At 38.0% G+C, this 24,546-nt stretch overlaps 1 protein-coding gene across 9 annotated transcripts in view; it reads right to left on the reverse strand.

Annotated features, from left to right (window-relative positions):
* The window catches only part of GALNT1 (polypeptide N-acetylgalactosaminyltransferase 1), a 183,687-nt gene that overhangs the window by 72,265 nt on the left and 86,876 nt on the right, over positions 1–24,546 (reverse strand). For 3 of the 9 annotated variants that reach the window (XM_048218466.2, XM_057313126.1, XM_057313124.1), the window contains one exon: positions 6,933–6,987. The exons of 2 other annotated variants lie outside the window; for them this stretch is intronic. The gene's annotated coding sequence lies outside the window, so the exon portion shown is untranslated. Of the gene's footprint in view, positions 1–6,932; positions 6,988–10,607; positions 10,770–16,481; positions 16,902–18,433; positions 18,615–24,546 lie in introns of those variants that run through there. 4 more of the 9 variants (XM_044382947.3, XM_026496195.4, XM_044382948.3 and 1 more) reach the window with 4 other exon arrangements.

Raw genomic sequence — 24,546 nt, forward strand, 5'->3', positions numbered from 1 at the left:
ACAAATGGCTTTCCATATGGTAAAAAATAAATTTAGATCTTACCTTATACCAGTAACAAAGGTAAATCTGTGAAAAGATAATAACTAAAGCCAAAGTTGTCAAAACAAAGTCACAGCTATTCTGGCCTATTACCTACTAGCTGACGTAAGTATGGCTTTAGTCCTGTATAGTTTTTAATTTTATAGTTTCCACTTCCAGTGAAGTGTTTAAGGCCAACATTTCTCCCACTGTCTTTGAGTTGTCAAGTGATTACTTACTAAAATTTGGCACTGAGAAGACTCATTCACCAGCCAAAAACATGAACCAATTTTTAGGTATCAGCATACTCTCATTCTGAGTATTTAACAAAAATTAGCTAAGAACTAGTCTAAAAATTCTACACAAAATGATTTCCACATTCCACATAAATTTGGATATTCTTTTTCTCTAATTGTTTCCCAGGTGTTACTCCAACTTTAGAGGTCGGGGAAACATGTTTATCATCTGGGGTACTCATAGTAAAGACTCTCAGAAAATTTACCAGTATCTTGAATAAAATATCAGTTTCCAAGGTGATAAACTGACTTAACTTCTAGCAATATCTTTAAAAAATTAATATTTCTCCTAGTTATAAAGTGGTATATGCTCAATGCAAAGAACTTGGCAAACAAAAAAGTAAAAGAAAACCACCTATAAACCCTCATCCCATTTAAACACTACTACCAATTAGTTAAGTGTCCTCCCAGTCATCCGGAATACAGCAGATATGTCTCAAAGCAACTTTGTAATGTCTAGTTTGACTCAAACATTTTAATGTCTTAAATGAATGTTCTTATCAAGGAGAAAAGAAAGGAACTGGTGTGACTATAAAGGGGTAGCAAAAGAGGTATTTGTGGTGGTGGTGTATTTCAATTTTTCTTTTAAGTAATATGTTCAACAGACATTTCTAACCCTTCTTACATCCCAACTACTGAATATCACGTTCTAGGCAACATCAAATGTCTTATGGGTCATTTCAAACTAGCCTTGATATTTACAAAGCTATGTCAAATGCCACATATTGACGTACATGTAAAGAACAGACATAAAATAGATACAAACCAAGGGGGCTTCCTGGTTCATGATGCTGACCCTCGCTCTCCTTGCCCTCCCCCAAAGGTTTCTCCTGGTAACAGACCCAGCCCCCTGGCCAGAAGATAGTCAAGTGACCTAGGCAGGCCAACCACAGGACCTCACCCCTTGGTTTCTCAAGTCACAGAACTGGAGGCTATGCATGTAGCTCTGCAGTCAGCCACACTGCCCAACACATGGAGAAAGCCCACCTGCAGTCCAAGAGAATGAGTCCAAGCAGAGGCATACAGAACAAGAGGCAGAGGGTCCTGATGGTGACCAAGTCCCTGACTCTTCCTTACCTTCTGCAAAGAGCAGCAGTCCTTTTACTAATCCCTTTTCTGCTTAGAAGAGTTTGAAATTGGTTCCTGACACAACCAGAACACCTGGGATATGGGGGGGAGGGGAGGAAAGAGGAGGAGACCTATAGGTGAAATCAAATAGGTTCTGGTCTACTGATGAGGTTCCCTTCTACTAGTTATAAACATTGTACATCATGAGGCAAACTACACTATTTGAAAAGATACCTTTTAATACTCCAAATCACAAAAATATATCAACTATCAAAAGTACGTAGAAGGAACATCACTGAAATAAAGGATCACAATACAACATACATATATCATGTATCCACCACCCAGTTTAAGAATAAGAACATAATCTCTAAAGCTCCCTCTCCAATACCATCTCTTTCCCAGCTCCTCAAAGGCAACTTCTTTTTTTTTTAATTTTCATTATTTTTTTGTATTATGTTCAGTTAGCCACTGTATAGTACGTAATTAGTTTTTGATGTAGTGTTCAATGATTCATTAGTTAAGTATAACACCCTCAAAGGCAACTTCTATTCCAAACTTACCATTCCCTCTTTGCCTGACAGTTTTACCCAACTGGTATCCTTAGCAATGCCTTCTTTATATTTGTCTGTTTCTGAACTGCTTATAAATGGAAAAATCTGTCTTGCCTTTTTTTTTTTTAATACCAAGTTCCTGAGACCCATCCATATGTTGCACGCAGTTACCATCAATTTGTTTTCACTACTAAATAGTATTCCACTGTCTTAGCACACCACAGTTTATCCATTTTACACTTAATGGACATGTGGTTCTTCCTAGGTTTCTATCGTTACAAACAGTACCGTTATGAACATTCCTACACATTTTCTGGCACACACGTGCAGGAGTAAGGGGGGCAGAGGTGGTAAACTTCTGCAAAGGGCAAGATGGTAAATATTTTAGGCTTTGCAAGACACAAGAAGTGCAGTGTAAGCATTCAACTCTGGTACTATACCACAAAAGCAGCCATAAATGATATATAAACAAGTAAGTGTGACAGTATTCCAACAGAACTTTATTTATGGACACTGAAATTTGAATTTCATGTAATTTCCATATTACAAATTACAAAATTTTTTTCACAATTTAAAAATGCTAGAAACCTTTTTTAACTCATGAGTTGTCATGCCAGCCCCTGATCTAGAGTACACACATAAGGGTATTAGGTCATAGGGAATGCATATTTTTCATATGACTAAACATGACCCATTTGTTTTCCCAGGTGGCTGAAGCAAAACAATAAACAAAATGAGAGCTCACCCGGATGTGTTCTATCCTTGGCAACACTTATTGATGTCAGACTTTCTTATTTTTTGAAAATCTGGTGAGTGTGTAGCTGGTATCTTAATGTAGTTTTAATTTGCATTTCCCCACTGTCTGACATTACTGGTCATTCCATTTCCTCTTCTCTAATGTGCCTATGAAGTCTAGTCCACTATTCTATTCAGTGGGTTGTTCTGTCTTTTTCCTACTAGCTTGTAAAAGATCTTTGTGCAGTCTGGATTCTAATCTTGTGTCGGCTACATGCAAAGCAAGAATCTTTTCCCAGTTTATAGCTTGTCTTCTTAATAAGAGGTGTCTTTTCTGGTTTACATTTTCTATGTCTTAAGAAATTCTTCTCTATCTAGAGGATGATTAAAAATAATGTTCTAATGTCTAAAAATTTTTAAGTTTTACCTTTCAGATTTAAGTAGAGATTCAACATCGCTTTCTCCCATATGGATAACCAACTGTCCTGCCACAATGTGTGTAAAGTTCAATCTCTTACTAAAGGTGTGCGTCCAATGCAAACTTTGTCATAAACCAGGGTTCTGTGTTCTGTTCCACTGGCCCGTCTAGCCTTACACCACACTGCTGTCTTACTTACAGCTTTATAATAATTCTTCATATACACTAAAGAAGTCTTCTGGCCTTGCACTACTTCTTGAGGAGGGCCGTGGCTACTTCTGACCAACTGGCCTTCCTTAGGTATAGCAACCATAATTACTAAAAATGATATTCCACCTACTGAAAAAAGAAATCTAGTAGTTAAAAATTTACATGTCTATGGTGGAACAATTCTACTATTAGGATTAAATTAATTTAAAAAATGATACAAGTCACAGAAAAGAAGCTAGTGATGAGTTCAAGAGCCATTTAAAAGAAAAATTCCAGGGGCACCTGGGTAGCTCAGTGGGTTAAGCATCCGCCTCTTGGTTTCAGCTCAGGTCATTATCTCAGGGTCGTGAGACTGAGCGCCTCGTGGGGCTCTGCTCTCACCAGGGAGTCGGCTTGTCCCTTTCCCTCCCCTGACTTATGTGTGTGTGCCTCTCTCTAAAATAAATATATTTTTAAAATGCTTTAAAAAAAATTCTGAAAATGTCTTACAAAATGACATCATTCTTAAAATTAATGTACAGCACCTAACTTTTATGTCTACTATACTGCTGTTCCTTAAAAAAAAAAAAGTTTCAGTATTTTAGAGTCACAATTCATTCCATGCTATCTGGATATTTACCAAGTCTTGGCCACCTACATTCCTGATTACCAGGTCAGGTACCACAGACGGTACAAGCCTGAGGCAATGATTCACACCATGGAAGCCCTTATCTCACAGTTAAACACCAATCTAAAAGCCGTACCGTTCACATTACAAAAGAGAAACATCAACTCAGGAAACCTGGCAGGAAAAAGACAAACAGATAGGGAAGTTTCTAAAGAGTTTTTATCAGAAGGCAGAATAAGATACTAAACTTTTCTGCAACAAGGTTTTCTTCTCTTTCTTTTTAAAAGATTTTATTCATTTATTTGACACAGCAAGAGCACAAGCAGGGGCAGTGGCAGCAGAGAGAGGGAAAAGCAGGCTCCCCGCAGAGCTGGGAGCTCTATGCAGGGTTCAGAGCTGGATCCGAGAACCCTGGGATCATGACCTGAGCTGAACACAATCACTTAACTACCTGAGCCACCCAGACGCCTCTGTCCTTCTACTTTGTTCTAAAGAACACTGTAACTGCAGGACCCATACCTGTGGGTTCTTACTGAAGAAATTGCATGGTTAAGTAAGTTAGGGAAATGTTATAGACTTTATATGCCCTGGGAGGTTCATACTGCATATTACTGCCCTAAAGATTCTGTGAAGTTCTGCAATAAAGAAACATACCTAACTTCATTAACTCAGAACTTCTCGTTTTCAGGCATGGAACTTTCCCCATCTACTTTGCCTTTTTTGCACAACACAATGCAGGTTTCAAACAGCAATAAATAAAGTAATAAAGACTGGTTTCAAATCTTAGGATCAGCTAATTTTTAAACTATGGGTTATTCTTTTTCTGCAAAACTGGTTATTTCTGTGCACCTGCAAATTCCATACAAGAGAAATCCCACCGTGTTCACATGAAGACCTTCATAAAATGAAGGTTAACTCTGTAATATCTTAATTTAACTGTTTAAAGTTCATATTTCTGCACTATTCTTTAACATATATAACACACATAGTTGCACACAAAAATGGTAAATCCAGAGGTCACCATTATATAAATTCCGAAAAGAAAAGAATCTAAAAGAAGTGAAATTTAGCAACTATATTTATTATTATTTTTTCTAAGTTTAAAATATCATATTCTAAAGAATGTCTCAGCATTAAATGTTATATTCAACAACACAATAGGATGCTATAAGGAAAGGGTTAACACAGCAGGTCTGTTTTATTCAGGCCTTGCTAATCTCTGGGGGATGCCTGGAGCCATGGCAATGACCCCTGGCCAAACTCTGAGAACTGAATTTGTGGAATGTTCACAGTCACTGGGTAAGGATGTTAGAGGCAATGGGTCAGGACGTTATCAGGCTGTCAGCATTGTTTAAAGTAAGCATCAAGATTTATGATGTGCACCTGGTATCTGGTCGGTATTTAGTCACCAGGGCTGGCCACAGAAAATCATGTCCATGTGATCCTCACAGAGGAAAGACATGAACATTTGTGTCTTATGTTCCTAGCGTTCACCTGTGTGTAGCTTTCTCCTGCTGTTTCTGTACCGCATCCTTTGCTGTAATAAACCCTAGCCGTGAGTACAACATTATGTTAAGTTGGGGGAGTCCAGCAAATCAAAACTAATGGGCAGTCATGGGACACCCCCCAAAATAAACACCATTAAAACAATTGGTTTGCCGTAATACCTACTTCTAAATGCTAAACGATCATAGTCACGATCTGCTTAAATGAATAAACCAATGTACAGGATAAAAGTTAACACAGCAGGCACAAGATTACTACCCCTAGAAAGACATGGTTGCAAGGTGGGCCCTTGACTAGCATCTGGCAACTTAAACGATAAGCAATTTCCTACACTGATATAAAACTTATCTTAAATGATAAGTGTGCCTAACTGTGCCTAACCTATTTGTACAAACAATACGGTTTGTGCCAAACACCTGATTTCCTTCTGGGAGACTGAAATTTTGGTACATGCTAGGCAGAGGGTGCCACCATGACCAGGCCCAGTAAAAACACTGGCACTGAGTCTAATGAGTTTCCCCAGCTGGTAACACTTCACATGTGTTGTCACAATTCATTGCTAGAGCACATCATGTATGACTCCATTGGGAGAGGTTCTTGGAAGCTTGTGCCTGGTTTTCTCCAGACTTCACCCCATGCACTTTTCCCTTTGCCAATACTGCTTTGTATCCTTTCACTGTAAGAAGTCTTAGCTGTTATTATGACTATTTGCTGAATACTGTGAGTCCTCCTAGCCAATCACTAAACCTGGGGTGGCCTTGGGAACCCCCAACACAATCAGCATATTGAAAGAGAAGAGAGTATCTATTAGGCCCAATGCTGAAATTCAAATCTGGGTTCAAATTCCAATTCCAACACTCACTAGTTAAACAATCCTAGCAATGTTACTTTTTATTTGCATAACCCAGGGGCTCTTCATTCCTTTGAGAAAAACATACCCACCTTATAGTCCCATTTTGCTAAATTAAATGAGGTAATTCACATCACTTATATATCATAGCACACACTCAGTAAATATTAAATAGTATTTCTAGAGGTACTTTCTTAGATGAAACAAAAAATCAGGAACTTTTATATTTGTACTGATGCAATGATTATTCAAATGGCCATGCAGGGTACTGCAAAAAGGAGCTCAGAGGTAACCTTTAACTCTGAATCTTCAACAATAATTCTATGAGTGATTTCCAGCCCACATGACAGGATTATTGGGTGAGCTCAAGCAGGTTAAACCCCATATAATAAGAACCTTTTTATTCCTAAACTTGATATTCATCTAGTCTTCAAATTGACCTCCCTAAGGAGATATGAATGCACTAATTAATTAGTACTGGGACTATGCTTGACGGTTACATTTCTCAAATAACTGAATTTGCATTTTAGTATAAGCCATTCACTTATGTATATATGAGGCATAAAGTCCCATCAGCATTAAGTGTGATACCTCCATAGCTGTAAGAGCAAGCCCCAAGGAAAAGAGAAGTGTAACCCTGAAGTCATTCACTCCCAGCTATCAACTTACCCCAAAGTGGTTTTTCAAATGAATTCATATCCCAAATCCAAATGTCCCACATTTCCTGTGGAAAAATAAATTTCCTAAAATCAGATTATTACAGAATAACTCTATCCTCCCCCTTATTACTTTAGCCACCCTATTCCACTGGACTTTAAGTCAGCCATAGCTGAGGGCAAAACCCATGTCTTATTTAGCTATTTCTCCAATGCTGAGCATGGGCACGTAACAGGTATTTCCCCAAACCTTGCACAGAATAGGTGTTCAGTTAATGCCTAGTACATGAACAAAATATTACTAAGATCCAACATCAAGCTCTGTGGAAATACTATAAAAGTGTCATTCCTCCTCTTAGAAATCTATCAGGATATTAACTTTCCAGGTGGGAAGGCCAAGACACAGAGATAGCACCTGCAGCAGGTACTGTTTATTTATTTTTTTTAAGATTTTATTTATTTATTTGAGAGAGAGAGATAGCAAGAGGGGAGGAGGAATGAGAAGCAGACTACCTGCTAAGCAGGGAGCCAGATGCTGGACTTGATCCCAAGACCCGGGATCATGACCTGAGCCAAAGGCAGCAGCTTAACCAACTGAGCCACCCAGAAGCCCCAGTACTGCTTATTCCTTATCCCACCCCCACCCACAATGTTACACTCCATTAGACCCCCAACTGAGCTCAACTGATGATTCTCTGCTAGACTACCTATTCTTTATTCATTCAAGCTAGCCATGGCTGTTCTATTCCTCTTCCTGGTGCAAGTGACCAAATCTCAACCAACAGGACCCGAGGGGTCACAGTGAGGAAAAATTATGCTTTCTCAGAGGTGCTGCAGGAGAAATTATACTCATAATGGGGGAGCTATTTATGTGTGGGGGCAGAAGGCATATGGGAAATATCTACCCCTTCCTCTCAACTTTATTCTAAACCTAAAGCTGCTCTAAAAAAATGTCTTAAAAAAAAAAATTAAAGCATGAAAGACTTACACACAGAAAGGTGAAACAGTTTATACTGGACTAACCTTCCCACAAATAATGATTATAATCCCTGGCCAAAATGTAAAAACCACTACTGAAAAGCACTAGATAGGTGAAATAGGTGATGGGGATGAAGGAGGGCAACTTGTGATGAGCACCAGGTGACGTTTGGAAGCGCTGAATCACTGTACTGTACACCTGAAACTAATTTTACACTGCATGTTAACTAACTGGAATTCAAATAAAAACTTGAAAAAAAGAAATTAAAAAAAATTAGAGAAGCACTGGATAGCAACCAAAAGACAGAAAAGAGAAGGCAACCCTTGAAACGGGAGCCATACTAGGTGAAATTTGCCTTTTTATGGCTGCTTGCCTGAGGGCAGAGACCACCCTGCACTGTGTAGAGCAGATGAAACTCAAGAGGGAAGTAACACACTCATCCGCTTGTGGCATCAAAGGATGAAGGCTGGGGCTAAAAGAGCAACTGGAAAGTTAAGGAAGAAAATCCTAGACATATTTATATATGTAAACTCCACCACAATCCTTAGCTGAGCTCTGAACACACAACACAGGAGACTCCAGAGGCCCCAACGAAAAGCAACAGCTAAAATGTCTGAAATAACTGAGCAAGAGATCAGGTGTTGCCCAATGCAGGAGAAAGAGCTTGGAATTTAAGTCCAGCCAGTTAACTGCCCGCTAGAACAACAAAGAATCAACACTCTTTCAGAGAAAACAGAATTATAGGTCACAAAAACATATTTACAACATTCAGTATACAATAAAAAATTACTAGACATGAAAATAAACAAGAAAATGTGACTATGGTCCAAAAAAAGCAGTCAATATACTTTGAACACACGATTACCCAAATGTTAGAATTAGTTGACAAGGGCTGTAAGGCAGCTACTATCAATGTGTTAAGGAACTTAATAAAGGAAGAAAGGTAACTCGTCAGATAAACACAAAGTATAAAAAGGAACCATACAGGATACCATGCAGAACACAAAATACAAAGTCTGAAATGTAGAATTCACTTGACAGGTTCGACAGCACATTAGAGGTAAGAGAATACAGGCATATCTTGAAGATACTGTGGGTTCAGCTCCAGACCACCATAAGAAAGTGAATATTGTAATAAAGTGAGAAATAATAATTTTGTTTCAAAGTTGTTTACATTATAGTTTATTAAGATGTGACAGCATCGTGTCTAAAAAAAAAAAACTAATGTACATACCTTAAAAAATACTTCATCGCTAAAAAAATGCTAACCGTTACCTGAGCTTTCAGTCATAATCATTTTGCTGATGAAGGATCTTGCCTCTACGCTGATGGCCACCGACTGCTCAGGGTGGTGGAGGCTGAAGGTTGGGGTGGCTGTGGCAATTTCTTAAAATAAGACAATGAAATTTGCCACATCAACTGACTCCTCCTTTCATGTATAACTTTTCTGTAACATGCTAGGCTTTGACAGCATTTTACTGAGAGCAGAACCTCTTTCAAAATTAGAGTCAGTTGAGGCACCTGGGTGGCTCAGTTAGGTGTCTGCCTTTGGCTTGGGTTGTGATCTTGGGGTCTTGGGATGGAGCCCTGCATCAGGCTCCCTGCTCAGCAGGGAGTCTGCTTCTCCTTCTCCCTCTGCCACTCTACCTCCCATCTCTGCTTGCGTTCTCCGTTCTCTCAAATAAATAAAATATTGTAAAACAAACAAACAAATTAGAGTCAATTTTCTCAAACTCTACCACTGCTTGATCAACTAAATTTATACAATATTGTAAAACCTCTGTTGCCATTTCAACAATCTTCACAGCATTTTCACCAGCAGTGCCATCTCAAGAAACCACTTTCTTTGCTCATCACAAGAAACAAATCCTCATTTGTGCAAGTTTTATCATGAGAGTGCAGCAATTTAGTCACATCTTCAGGCTCTACTAATTCTAGTTTTCTTGCTATTTCCCCCGCATCTGCAGTTACTTCCTCCACTGATGCCTTAAACCCCTCAAAGTCATCCATGAGGGCTGGAATCAACTTCTTCCAGAGTCCTGTTAATGTTGATATTTCAACCTCTTCCCACAAAATCACGTATGTTCTTCATAGCATCTAGAATCCTTTCCAGAAGGTATTCAACTGACTGCCCAGAGCCATCAGAGGAATCATTATCTATAGTAGCTATAGCCTTACAAAACGTATTTCTTAAATAAAAAGACTTAAAAGCCAAAAATACTCCTTGATCCATGAGCTGAAGAATGGATACCGTAAGACATGGAAACAACGTTAATCTCATTGTATATCTCCATTAGAGCTCTGGGGTGACCAGGTCCATTGTCAATGAGTAGTAATATATTCAAAGGAATTTTTATTTTTTCCTGAGCTGTAGGTCTCAACAATGGGCTTAAAATACTCAGTAAAGCATGTTGTAAAAAGATGTGCTGTCATTCAAGCTTTGTTGTTGATTTCTAGAGACAAGGCACAGCATTTAGCATAACTCTTGAGACGTAGAATTTTCAGAATGGTCAGTGAGCATTGGTTTCAACCAAGTCACCAGCTGCATTAACACCTAACAACAGTCAGCCTGTCCTCTGAAGTTTTGGAACCAGGCACTGACTTCTCCTGTCTAGCTATGAAAGTCCTAGATGGCATTTTCATCCAACAGAAGGTTATTTTGTCTATATGGAAAATCTGTCATTTAGTGTAGCCACCTTCATGAATTACCTTGGCTGGATCTTCTGGGAAAGTTGTTGCAGCTTCTCCACCAGCACTTGCTGCTTCACCTTGCACTTTTATGTTATGGAGATGGCTTCCTCCCTCAAACCTCGTGAACCACCTTCTGCTAGCTTCAGACTTTTCTCCTGTAGCTTCCTCACCTCTCTCGACCTTCATGGAATTGAAGAGAGTTAGGGACTTGCTCTGGATTAGGCTTTGACTTAAGGGAATGTTGAGGCTGGTCTGATCTTCTATTCATCCCACTAAAACTTCCTGCATATCAGTAATAAGGCTGTTTGGCTTGCTTATCATTCTTCACTGGAATAGCACTTTTAATTTCCTTCTTTCTTTTGCATTCTTTTGCATTCACAATTTGGCTGGCAGATTTCACCTAGCTTTCGGCCTATTCAGTTTCAACATGCCTTCCCAACTCAGCTTAATCATTCCTAACTTTTGATTTAAAGGAAGAGACATGCAACTCCTTTTACTTGAACACTGACTGAGAGGCCTGTAGGGTCAGAATTGGCTTAATTTCAATATTTTTGTGTCTTGGTGAATAGGGAGGCCTGAGGAGAGGGGGAGTCAGGGGTGAACAGTTGGTACGTGAAGCAGTCAGAACACACATAACATTTACCAATTAAGTTCACCATCTTATATGAGCAGTTTGTGGCACCCCAAAACAACTGCAATAGTAACATCAAAACCCACTGATCAAAGGTGACCATAGCAAACATAATAATAATGAAAAAGTTTGAAATATTGCAAGAATTACCAAAATATAACACAGAGACACAAAGTGAGTAAAACCATTGGAAAATATCAACAGACTTGCTGAACACAGGGGTGCCACAAACCTTCAATTTGTAAAAAACACGGTATCTGCAAAGTGCAATAAAATGAGGTATGCCTGTAAAGGGTCAATTTAAAGATACATCAAAAGCAAGTATCCAGTCTGAAGATCTGAAAAAAAAAATTTCTTAATGAACAGAGAGCCTCAGTGAGTTATGGTACAATATCAAAGTTTAACATATATGAAATCAAAGTCCCAAAAGGAGAAAATTACACAAAAATTATATAAATTATACAGAAAAGTATGTGCAAAAATAACAGCTGAAAACGTCCACAATTTGGAGAAAACATGAAATCGCAAATCTAAGTCCAGTGAATCCTAAGCAAGATAAATACAAAGAAAATCTCAACCAGAGCATATCATATACAAAGTGCTAAACACTAAAGGTACAGACAATAACCTGAAAGCAGCGAGAGGAAAAAAGACATACTATATACAGTGAAAAAAAGTGGCTGACTTCTTATTACATGAAACAATTTTCAGGTAAAGAGAAGCCAAAACAACTCATCTCTGCAGACCTGCACTACAAGCAATGCTAAAGGAAGTCCTTCAAGGCAGAGGGAAATGACACCAGATCTGTAAGGAGAAATGAATAGAAGGTGTAAATGTAAAAGTCTGCTTTTTCCCTCTTGCTTTCTTTCTTTTTTTAAATTTTATTTAGGGACACCTGGGTGGCTCTGTCTGTTAAGTGTCTGCCTTTGGCTCAGGTCATGATCTCAGGGTCCTGGGATCAAGTCCCACATCAGGCTCCCTGCTCAGCAGGGAGTCTGCTTCTCCCTCTGCCTGCTGTTCCCCCTGCTTGTGTGCTCGCTCTGACAAATAAAATCTTAAAAAAAAAAAAAAAAAGATTTTATTTATTTGAGAGAGTACACAAGGTAGAGAGCACAAGAAGGGGGAGCAGCAGAGGGAGAGGGAGAAGAAGGCTCTCCGTTGAGCAGAGATCCCGATACGGGGCTTGATCCCAGGACCCCTGAGATCAAGACCTGAGCTGAAGGCAGTTGCTTAACCACGTAACTGACTGAGCCACCCAGGCACTCCTCCCTCTTGCTTTCTTAAAAGACATATGGCTCATTAAATTAAAAATTCTAACTTTGTACTGCGTTAATTTCTTATTATGAAGATGTAATATACGAAAAAAAATAGAGAAAACAATAGAGGTGGGAGTTAAGTGGAACTACATAGTTGCCAAGGGACTTACAATTTTATGTGAAATAGTACAACCTAGCACCCACTCATATTTACAACAAAAAGGAAAGAAATACCAGGAGACTGAAATTACGAATAAACTTTGTTAACCTGATAAAGGATATCTACCCCAAATCTACAGTAAACAAAACAGTTTCTGGTAAAGTGTTGGAATCATTCTCTTTAAAGTTAGTAAAAGGATAAAAATGTATTCTACCACTTTTTCCTGTCAACAACGTACTAGAAATCCTACCCAGAAGAGTAAAACCAGAAAATGAAACAAAAGATTTAAGAACTGGAAAGAAGAAGGAAAAAAAAAAAAAAAAGATGACAGAAAATTTCAAAACAAAAAAGATAATGAGAATTAATGAGAACTTTTAGCAAGGTTGCTGGATACAAGTTCACTGCAAAATTTGATAAATTCTTATTGCCAATAACTAGAAAATTGCTTAAAAAGATCTTAAAAAAATAAAAAAAAATAGCATGCTCAAATATGGATAGTTTATTAAAGAGATAAATTCTCTCAATATTAATTTATATACTTAATACAGAAATACAAAATCTCAATATAATTTTTTTTATAGAACTTTAAAAAAAAAAGCAGGCTAAAATCACATGGAAGAACAAACCCATGAAAACCAATAAAATTTTGAACAGGGTGAAAGAACTCTGTCAACCATATATCAAGCTACAGTAATTAAGTCTGTGTGAGACATGGGCAGAGACAGATTAAAGAACCAATAAAACAGAATGGAGAGTCCAGAATCGGACCCACATGAATGAGCAAACTTGATATACGACAGAGGTGGCACTACAAATCAGTGTGAAAAAGACAGGCTGTTTAATAAATGTTCATCCACATGTAAAAATGAAATGAAATTCCTACCTCACACCATACAAAAGAACAATTACAGGTGAATTAAAGATTTAAGGATATACGTTCTAAAACTTGAAAATAAAATATAGGCAAATATCTTCATATCTTCAGATAAGGAAGAATTTCTTATTAAAAAAGCACAAACCGTAAAGGGAAAAAGTAATTTTCACTACATGAAAATTAATTTTTAAAAAAGATTTAATTTATTTATTTGACACAGAGAGAGGGAGCACAAGTAGGGGGAGAGGCAGAGGGAGACAGAGAAGCAGACTCCCTGCTGAGCAGGGAACCCAAAGTGGGGCTTAATCCCAGGACCCCTGGGATCATGACCTGAGCTGAAGGCAGATGCTTATCCAAGTGAGCCACTCAGGCACCCCAAAAATTAATTTTTAAAGTATAACCAATAATATCATCATGGACAGTCAAATGATAAACCAAAGACTAGGGAAAAATAATTTTTTAAAAAAGATTAATGTCAGAATGTATTAAAAACTTTTCCAACTAAAAACAACACACAAGTGAAAAATGGCATGGTAATGGGCAAATCAGAGGCGAGGAAACATATATAGCCAATGAACATATGAAAATATGCTCAACTTCAGTAGTATGCACAAAAATGAATTTGACCTCATCAAACTGGCAGAACACAAGTGTCAGTAAGGAATAAAGAAATGTGACACTCATACAGTGTTGTTCCAAGTGTAATAATTTGGTACAGCCACTTTGGAGAGCAATCCAGCAATATCTAGAATAGCTGAAGAAAACACTACCCCATTATTCAGTAATTCCACTTCAGGTACGTACCCTGGAGAAACTCTCACACATATGTATAAGGAGACATGCACAAAGCCCACAGCATTGTTTATAATGGAAAAAAAAGGGTAACAACCTAGATATACAGCAAAAGGAAATGGATAAATAAACTGTGTAACAGAATAATACACGGCAGTTAAAATTAAACTACAACTATGTGCGTCAATATGGGTAAACACTGCTGAATGAAAAAAAAGCAATATATGCAGGGTATGTGTAGTATGTTCGTTCCATTTATATACAATTTTAAAGCATATTAAAATAAGACATTATTCATAGACACAAACATCTATTGTAAAGACAGAAATTCTTTTTGTCTTTATTGTAAAGACCAAATTCACATTACGGATATTTCTGAGGAGGGAGGGAAGGGCTTCAATAATACTGGAACTTTTTAATATAAAAGATCTAAATTGTGGCAGACTGCTACAGTTTAGTTTCTTACCAAATTCCTATTTTCCTCTTCGGTCTTACAAATCAAACTGCTCTATGTCTAAAAGTGGCAATTTACACATCTTGGCCTGCACAGCAGATTAAGGTAGTCAATAAGATAAAATCAGAAATCACTAGGTTGGGCCATGGGAAAGATACTGAAATGGTAAGGACTTCATGGGGGCATGGGCCCTTTTCCTTTACTCCTTCCTTTATCCTCTCGCCTGGGATAAGACATGAGGGATGGAGCTGCAAGGACCTTCTCAGCAACCATGAAATGACCTTGAAAAAGAGAGCCACAAGCTAAGGACTGCAAAGCAGAAAGGCAGAAGACGTCCAGTCCTTGATGACCGCACAGCTGCCATGTCCTGAGAGGAAAAAAGTCCTCTTTAAAGCACCTTTTCGGGGGGTGGGGGAAGAAGAGGTATAGGGATCCTTTAAATGCAGCCAAACCTAATGCTAATGGACACAGAAGAAAATAAGGGGAAAAAATGCTAAGACAAGGGGCGCCTGGGTGGCACAGCGGTTAAGCGTCTGCCTTCGGCTCAGGGCGTGATCCCGGCGTTATGGGATCGAGCCCCACATCAGGCTCCTCCGCTATGAGCCTGCTTCTTCCTCTCCCACTCCCCCTGCTTGTGTTCCCTCTCTCGCTGGCTGTCTCTATCTCCGTTGAATAAATAAATAAAATCTTAAAAAAAAAAAAAAGTGAAAAGTATGTTTTAAAAAAAAATGCTAAGACAAGACATAGGGGAAAGGCAAATTCTGCTACTGTACTTTTCTATATGTTTTTATTTTTTTCTTAAAAAAATCTTTCACCTCCCAGATTTGAAACGGAGATTCTGAAATGTTAACCACAGACAACTGCTGGCCCACAGATCAAGAAAAAATACAAAGGCAACACATATACTTTATGAGGTGGCCAACCAGAGTGGATAAAGAATTCACTAGAAACGAGCCAACCACACTTGGAGAGTGCAGACAGCTACTATACTATTGCCACCAGCACTGCTACCGCCGGTTTGGATAACAAACAATCCCACAGTCTCTTGGCTCTGGGCTAGGGATGAGAAAAACCAAAAACAATTTGCAGACTAAATGGAAAACTCTGTTGTCATTCCCTTTCCCTATTTTTCCTTCTCCATGCATTCCCCAGAGCTCAGTGCCATAGTTTTCTGTCTCCACAAGTGGATCATCTGAGAAGCAAAAATATCACAGGCCAATAGTACCTTCAGATGAAATTTAGTTGTCTTTTACAATTGCAAAAAGGAAGGTTCTTTGGAGAACTACTTCTCCTAAAACACTGCCTGATGTTACTTGGATATTAACTCAGGTGACCTTCTGGGATCTAAAAGGTTTTAAAATTTGCTCAACAGGGGCGCCTGGGTGGCTCAGTCGTTAAGCGTCTGCCTTCGGCTCGGGGCGTGGTCCCGGAGTCCTGGGATGGAGCCCCACATCAGGCGCCTCTGCTGCGAGCCTGCTTCTTCCTCTCCCACTCCCCCTGCTTGTGTTCCCTCTCTCACTGGCTGTCTCTCTCTCTTTCTGTCAAATAGACAAATAAAATCTTTAAAAAAATAAAAAAAAAAAATTTGCTCAACAGACCAGATGAAAACACAAGTTTGGAATGAAGGTAGATTTTAGATTTTGACCCAAGATAATGGTCTGAAATAGTTAGTTATCATGTGAAAAAGAACACAAGAAACAACAACAAAAACTCTTGTTCACTTACGGGCCTGTTAGAGAAAGATAATGATCTAGTCAGTCATGATTTATCACAGGTACCACGCAGTGCAAAACATACTCTTCATCTTCTTTCTTTAGCTAGTCAGCAATAGGGTATATTCGTTTTTGTGGATTTTTTTTTCCTAATTTGATTTCTCACTTATTTGGTTTCTCTCTAATGCCACTTAATTTCGTTTCTTAGCTTATAACGTTAGTGGTTGTTCTGCATTCTCTCCTGCTGATTTTACTCACTTTCTGGCCCCTTGCCTTTTGTTTCTGTGAATAGCTATGCTCTGCCTCACTCCGTCAATTTGGTTTTCCCCTAGTCTCAGATGGCTTCTGCACTTATACCAGTTGAGATCCACACTAGGCCCTATCATCCCAAGACTCTTTTCCTGGAATTTTTTTTAGCCCTTTGGGGACAAATGATAGGATTTGCTTCCCAATCTTAGAACGAAAAAAAAAAACCCCAAAACAAAAACAATAAACCACTGTGATCAGGATGTTTACATTTAAGAATGTATAGAAAGCTAACAGGAAAATTATTGAAAAAAAATCCCTGAAAGAAATCCTGCTATATTCACATCAATAACGCAAAACATTTCTTCTGTATTTTTTTTTTCTATTCCACTGAATTCTCAAAATGTATTCTGCTTAAAACCTCTGAATACTTGGGTTCTCTCTCCTTCCTACTTACACTAAAGAGTTGCACATGTTTTTCTTTATTACTAATAAAAATGTAACTAAAAGATAATTTTTTCTGCAGATGACCTTTTTCCACTTCAAATTTAGAGAATTTAAGAATTGGGTTCACACACGAGCAGTTTTTTTCAGACATACTATGTTACAGCCTGGATTTAGCTTCCTTCTTCTCACTATAAATTCAAGCAGAATAATTAAAATAGTTAAGATACATTTAAACATTATCGAAGAGCATATACTTTTTAATGAATATAAAATAATTTTACAGCTTTAATGAGAAGTACTAACAGCACTGCAGAGAACAGTTCAATTTAACTATAACTCAGTTTTGCATTTTGCTGTGCTGTTAACTGTAGTACTGCCCTATATACATGAAGTGTTTGATTACCAAAAAAAGAACAGCAAAGCAGTCTTAAAGGAGAAGATGAAAGCTTTACCTGATACAGCAAAGTTTATGGTTTTATTATAAAAAAACTTAATCTTGAGGGAGAGTTATTTTAAAAGGAACAAAGAAGAAAGGGAGAGAAATAATAAAAACTAGATATTGTTCTATTTCTCCACAAAAGAGTTGTTTTTGTTTTTGTTTCATAAAAACCAAATGTAATGTGTGGATTTGTTTGACTTTTGAATCTATAAACCAACTCAGACATTTTAGGGACCATCAGGGGAAATCTGACTACACACTGGGTATCAGATGATACTAAGGAATTATTGTTAATTTTATCAGGAATAACAGCAGCATTATGGCTAGATTTGAAAAAAGTTCTCATTTTTGGAAGATCCATACTAAAGAATGGTAGAGGTAAAATGACATGATGTGTTGTATTACTTTAAAACACTTGGGGCTTGGGGGTCAGGGGGTGGAAGGGATTGAGAGGTGAAGCATGTGCGGCAAATCTTAACATTTGCTGAATACCGAAGACGGAGACAGGTTTAAAGGGAATCGTTTTACTATTTCTTCTACTTTTATATATGTCAGAATTTTTTGAAATACAAAGAAGTAACTTCTAAGTTTGTTCCAGATAGCTAAAAGCTAACGTAGGATTATGAATGGATTTAACATCCTACTCTGGCAGGCCATATATTGCAAACATTAGTGTTTTGTGAACAAAATCAAGGCATCAATACATTCATTCACTTAACTTCAATTTAATAACACCTACTTACTATATGCCAAGCATTTCACCAGACCCGGGAGAGCAAAGAAGAGTTAGACAATGTCCCTGTCCTCAGGGACACAACAGTCACCATGAATACCTGTGATAAAGGACTGAGGGTGGTCTGGCAGAGGGCGCGGAGAACAGCAGCCACAGACAGAAGACCGAGAGGAGAAATGTCAGACGGCCTGCGATGTTTCATACACGTTACATCCAGATATCACTGCTGCCCAAATGGAAGAGGAACCACTCGTGAACTTCTGTCTTCACACAAGACTCCGCCCCAAGCATAAATGAATCCGAATCTGTGGGTATAGTGTTCCTCTACAGATGACTGTGTATGAGAAAATTTTAGCCTAACAGCAAACCTTTCAAGTGGGTTTTATATTCATGTTTCAGCTGAGGAAGCTGAAGAGTCACAGGTTTTAGGAGTGAGCAGAATATGCACATTTGAAGAACTGAGAGGCTTAAGAGGTCAGAGAAGAATCTGCAGAGTGGCACACAAAACCAAAAAAGAACGGAGTTCCCAGAAAGGAGTTCTCCACGAGGCTAACTGCTACGGGGGGTTAAGTGACACTGGAAGCTGTTTTTGTCAATATTTAGCAAGCTTCAGTGAGTTGGGTGATTTAAACACGACACTAAAAAACATCAGAGGGGGCACCTGGGTGGCTCAGTCGGTTAAGCGTCTGCCTTTGGTTCAGGTCATGATCCCGGGGTCCTGGGATCACCCCTTGATGGGCTCCCTGCTCAGAGGGGAGATTGCTTCTCCCTCTCGGTCTGCCCCCCCCCCCCCCCGCTCATGTGCGCAAGCCCACGCATGCACGCTCTCTCTCTCTCTCACATAAATCTTTATTTTAAAAAATTATCAAAATAGGGGTGCCTGGGTGGCTTAGTCGGTTAAGCGTCTAACCTTCAGCTCGGGTCATGATCCTGGAGGATCGAGCCACACGTCTAGCTCCCTGTTCAGCCAGGAGTCTGCTTCTCTGTCCCCACCCTTCCCCCTGCTCCTTCTCTGTCTCTGTCTCACTCTTTCAAATAAATAAAATCTTTAAAAATAAAATAATTATAAAAATAAAAAACATCAGAAGGGATGCCTAGGTGGCTCACTCTGTTAAGCAGCCGACTCTTGGTTTCAACTCAGGTCATGATCTTGGGTTTGTGCTCATGCTCCGGGAGGAGTCTCAAGATTTTCTCCTTCTGCCCCTCCCCCCACTCATGCATGCTCTCTAAAATAAATAAATCTTTAAAAAATTAAAAAATAAAAAACATCAGAGGGTCTCATAAACTGTGCTAGGTAAAGAAATGAAACATTACTCGAGACTTCAGGATATTTCAAGCTTTACTACTAGTCCCATTAGCCATATGCTCTGGAAGCCTGGATAAAAAAAATAGAGTTCCTAAAGCCAGAAAGGCTATTCTTTCCTTTAAAGGGGACAGAAGTTAAAGAAGGAGAAGGAAAGCACAACAAGCACAACAACGGCTACTTGGTACTGAGTGCTCAGCGGTTCAGGGCACTCTGTAACATAATCCTCCCAACAAGCGGTGAGCTAGTACTATGGCGCTCATCACCTCCCACATAAGAAAACTGACACTTCAAAAGGATGGGTAATTTGGCCAAAGTCACACAGACTTTGTCAAGACTAGAATTCAAAATTAGTCAAGTCCCTGTAATCATGGTAAAACCCATAAATCTGTACCCTCTATAGTCTACTTCCAGAATTTATATAAACGGAATCATAGTATAATGCATTCTTCTGCTACCTTTTTACTCCAACGTGTTTTTAAGATTTGTCCACATTGCTGATTAATAGTTCATTAACTTGTTAATAGTTCACCAACTCTTCTTTGGTGTCACAGAACAGGAGTTGGCAAACTGCTATTTCTATAAACAAAACTTTATGGGAACACAACCACACCCATTCTATTTCTCTACGAATGGTTTACGGCTGCTTTAGCACTATCACCACAAAGCTGAGTAACCACACCAACCGACTATACGGCCTGCAAAGCCTAAAATATTTACTGTGTGGAACTTTACTGAGAGCTTGCTGACTTCTGCCACAGAGTATTGCAGTGGTATACTTGATATTGTCCAAGTTTTACAATCAATGTAGTTTCATTTGCATTTCCTCGTTGAAAAATATTTAATGGCTATTCATTTTTCTTCTATGAAATGGCTTTTCTATTGACCATTTATCTTTTCACACTGGAATAGATGGGTGTATACAGACTGTGCATAGAGACATATAGACGTGTGTATATTACTGTGATAAAAATTTTTTTGTCAATCGTTATGTTAGAGATTCTTCCATTTCTGTACTTGTGACTAGACTCTGCACTCTGTTGTAAAGAAAAAATAAAGGATCTTAATTCAATATAGCCACATTTATTAACCTTTTCCTGTAACAATTTTGCTTTTAGTATCTGGTTAAGAAAGCCTGAGGTTATAAAATACTCTAATATTTTATTCTGAAAGCTTACGTTTTCATCTCATAATTAACTTTCTAATCCATCTGGAATTGGTTTTTTTAATATGGTGTGAGGTAAGAAATCTCTTTTTTCCCCAATGTGGCTAAATAACAACACCAATATCATTTACAGAGTATTCTATTTCCTTATTTGATTTGTAACACTAGCTCTGCTATATATCAGATTTCCAAGTATGCAGAGTTCTGTTTTTCACCTCGATTTTCTTCCATTACCTATTTGTCTATCCTTGCCCTATTATTACATGATCTCAATTACTGAAGTTTCACAATAAGTCTCACAATTTAGTAGGACAAGTGGTCTTCAGAAACATCTTGGCTATTCTTGGCCAAATTTTAAATTAATTGGTCAAGTTCCACAAAAACAAAGAAATAATAACCATACCCTGCAGGGTTTTTATTGAAATAGCAATGAATTTATATATTAATGACAGACTGATAAATTTACACAACATAGTCTTTCTCCCTATGAACATGATTGGCCCCCAAATTTATCTGGGTCTTCTTTAATGTCTTCCAATATAACTTTTATAACTTTCTATATAAAGATCTTGCCACCTCTTTTTATATTTATCCCTAGGCAGCTTTTTTTTTTTTTTTAACTGTTGTGAAATATCACTTTTTTTATTGTGAGCTGTTAGGTTAGAGTAATAGAACTGATTTTACTAAATTGATCTTATAAATAAACCCTAAAGATTTATCTGATTTGAATTTCCTATTACAATATTCATGCTGACTTTAAGGAAGACCATTTTGTTCATTTTCTATAGCCTTGCAACTTTTTTTTTCCCCACCAGTGCAATGCTGGAGAGATGAGGTGGTTGGTTTTTAAAGGAATGTTTTAAGAAGGTTATGGAATTTCTCTCTTACTCCTTAGTTTTCTGTATCCTAAAAGAATACTGAATTTTAATAAATGTTTTTCCTGCATCATTTCAGATGATGCTTTTTTTAAATTAAGAAATTTAGAAATTAACAGATTTTCTAATGCATGACCCAGCTTGCCTTCTTGGAATAAACCCTTTGTTCAATATGCAGTATTTCCTTAATACATTGAATTCAGCTTGCCTAATTACTTTTGATAGCCTCTTGTCCTTAGCCATATTTTTATACTCTCTGAACCTATCAAACATTTATTTTCTATTTTGTACTTAACAACTAGAATATCTGCAGTTTCTGAACGCCTGACGATACAGTTTCCTAGTTCAGCTGATTAACTCATGGTGACTTATTTGAAGCATTTTTTTTTTTTTATTGTGAGCTCATGTTCCTAGAAACTTTATCTGTGTCAACTCCCTGAGGTCTGTGTTCCCCATATTCCTTCACAGACAATTTCCTTCTCAGGCCAAACAATTTGAGACCACTTTCACAAAATTCTTGGCTTGGGTTTTTTTCCTCTATTCAAGTAGTAGGAACTCCAACCCCAAATCCAGTGAAAATGAACTTGTCATTACCATTTCTCAAGGAAGACTCAACTCTCCAATGAAAGACAGATTGAGACAGGGAACCCTCCTTACCCCACTCAACAATTCTCCCCGCATTCTTTCGCTAGTTTACCCAGCAACACCTTTCAAGGAGTTTCAGCTTTACACAGTCTCTGCATCTTCTTACCCTGCTTGATCCGTAGACTGTACCTAGTACCCTACAGTCACCCTGCAAAATCCAAAGCTCTAGGTTTCCAGGGATCTACAGATACCAGAACCCCCAGCATAGCAGCCAGTATCACCCTTAGTTTATCTCTCTGGATTCAAGATTTCTTGTTTTTGACCGCTGAGGAGTTCCTTAATTGTCAGCTCAACTAATGCACTTTTTAAAAATATTTTGAATATTTAGTCCAGTATTTTTAGTGTTTCATAAAGGGGAACTTCAAAAAAAAAAACTATAATCTGCCACATTTCCAGAAACTGAAGCCTCTAAACATTTTGCATAGTCTGCTAGCTGAGTACTTTTCCCCAGAAGAAATGTATCTCTACTCCTAAAAGCCAAAGGAAAAATAATTCATATTCAATTAACAAATATCTGCCAAACACCATTCTAGACACTTGCATAAATCAGTAAATTAAACAGAGATTAATGCATTCAAAAACTCTATGAGAGAGGAGAAGTGCAGACAGCAAACAAAAAACATAAGTAAATTGAATTATAGCAGGCAGTAAGAGCAACTGGAAAGAAAGAAGAAATCAAAGGGTTGGGTAGAAGAATCAGGAGTAAGGGGCTGGGGGGCACTGCTCTGTTCAACAAGGCACCTATTACTACAGCTGTATTTCCCCACAACATTATAACAATTATTTTTTATTAAACATAAAATTACAAGAAACTATGAGTATTTTTCTCCTCTCTTGATGTGAAGTATGACAACAAGCAACCTATAGACTTGTTAATACTGTATGACTCCACCCACTTCAAAGAAATTGCAGCACATTTTAATATCAAAAATTGAAGATGATGCTCAAAAAGTTATGATGCTACCTATTCAAAAAATAAAACTGAGGGGCGCCTGGGTGGCTCAGTCGTTAAGCGTCTACCTTCGGCTCAGGGTGCAATCCCGGCGTTCCGGGATCGAGCCCCACATCGGGCTTCTCCGCTGAGAGCTTGCTTCTTCCTCTCCCACTTCCCCTGCTGTGTTCCCTCTCTCGCTGCCTGTCTCTCTCTCTGTCAAATAAATAAATAAAATCTTTAAAAAATTAAAAAAAAAATAAAAATAAAACTGAAATAAATGGAATTTAAAAATAAACTTATGGGAGCACCTGGCTAGCTCAGCCGGAAAAGTATGTGACTCTTGATCCTAGGGTCATGGGTTCAAGCCCCACACTGGGTGTAGAGATTACTTAAATAAACTTAAAAAAATATTTAAAAAAATAAACTTATGATGGGATCAAAGTAGGCACTTAAATATTTACTGGAAAAAAAGTTAAATGAGTATTATCTTTCATATTTCTAAAGATACTTAGAATTTAATTATCACCATTAGGCAGTTCTTATAAATGTTAAATTTACCTAATCCAGAAGGCAATTAGTCCAATTATATCTCATTCTATCTTTTGTGGAGAGATGTACCCTATTTATAACTCTTTAAAACAGGCTTTTCTCTTCCCATAAGAAGAATCATGTCTGAAGCTGACTTATAAAATCATGCCTTAAAATATTTAACTCCAAGTCCAAGACAGTACTTTTCAGTCCTGTAATTATTTTCTTTTATTTATTTATATTTACTTATTTATTTGACAGGGGGAGAGAGAGAGAGAGCACAAGCAGGGGGAGCAGGAGAGGGAGAAGCAGGCTTCCCGCTAAGCAGGAAGCCCAATGTGGGGCTTGATCCCAGTCCCCCTGGGATCATGACCTGAGCTGAAGGCAGACGCTTAACCGACTGAGCCACCCAGGCGTCCCAGTCCTGTAATTATTTTCACTGCTTTTCTCCATATCACTAAATTTTTCCTTCCATGTCTTATAAGGTAGACAATAAAGCTGGAGCTTCAGAAACACAGTGTTGTAATTATATACAATAGATGATCTCTCTCTTTTAATGATACAGGTAATAAATAATGATGGTAATGAATGAACGTTCCAGCACAGCCACTTTTATTTGTCTGTCAAATAAAACGTCCTAAGGACAGGACCGACAAAACTTAAATATTTACTTGCAACAACAGAAGCTTTACAGGAAATGTGGGACCCTCTTTTACAAGACAAAAAAATTAGAAATGGTTCCACATAACAAAATAAACAAACT

The sequence above is a fragment of the Ursus arctos genome, unplaced genomic scaffold (genome assembly GCF_023065955.2).
Source record: "Ursus arctos isolate Adak ecotype North America unplaced genomic scaffold, UrsArc2.0 scaffold_17, whole genome shotgun sequence".
Taxonomy (NCBI): Eukaryota; Metazoa; Chordata; class Mammalia; order Carnivora; family Ursidae; genus Ursus; species Ursus arctos.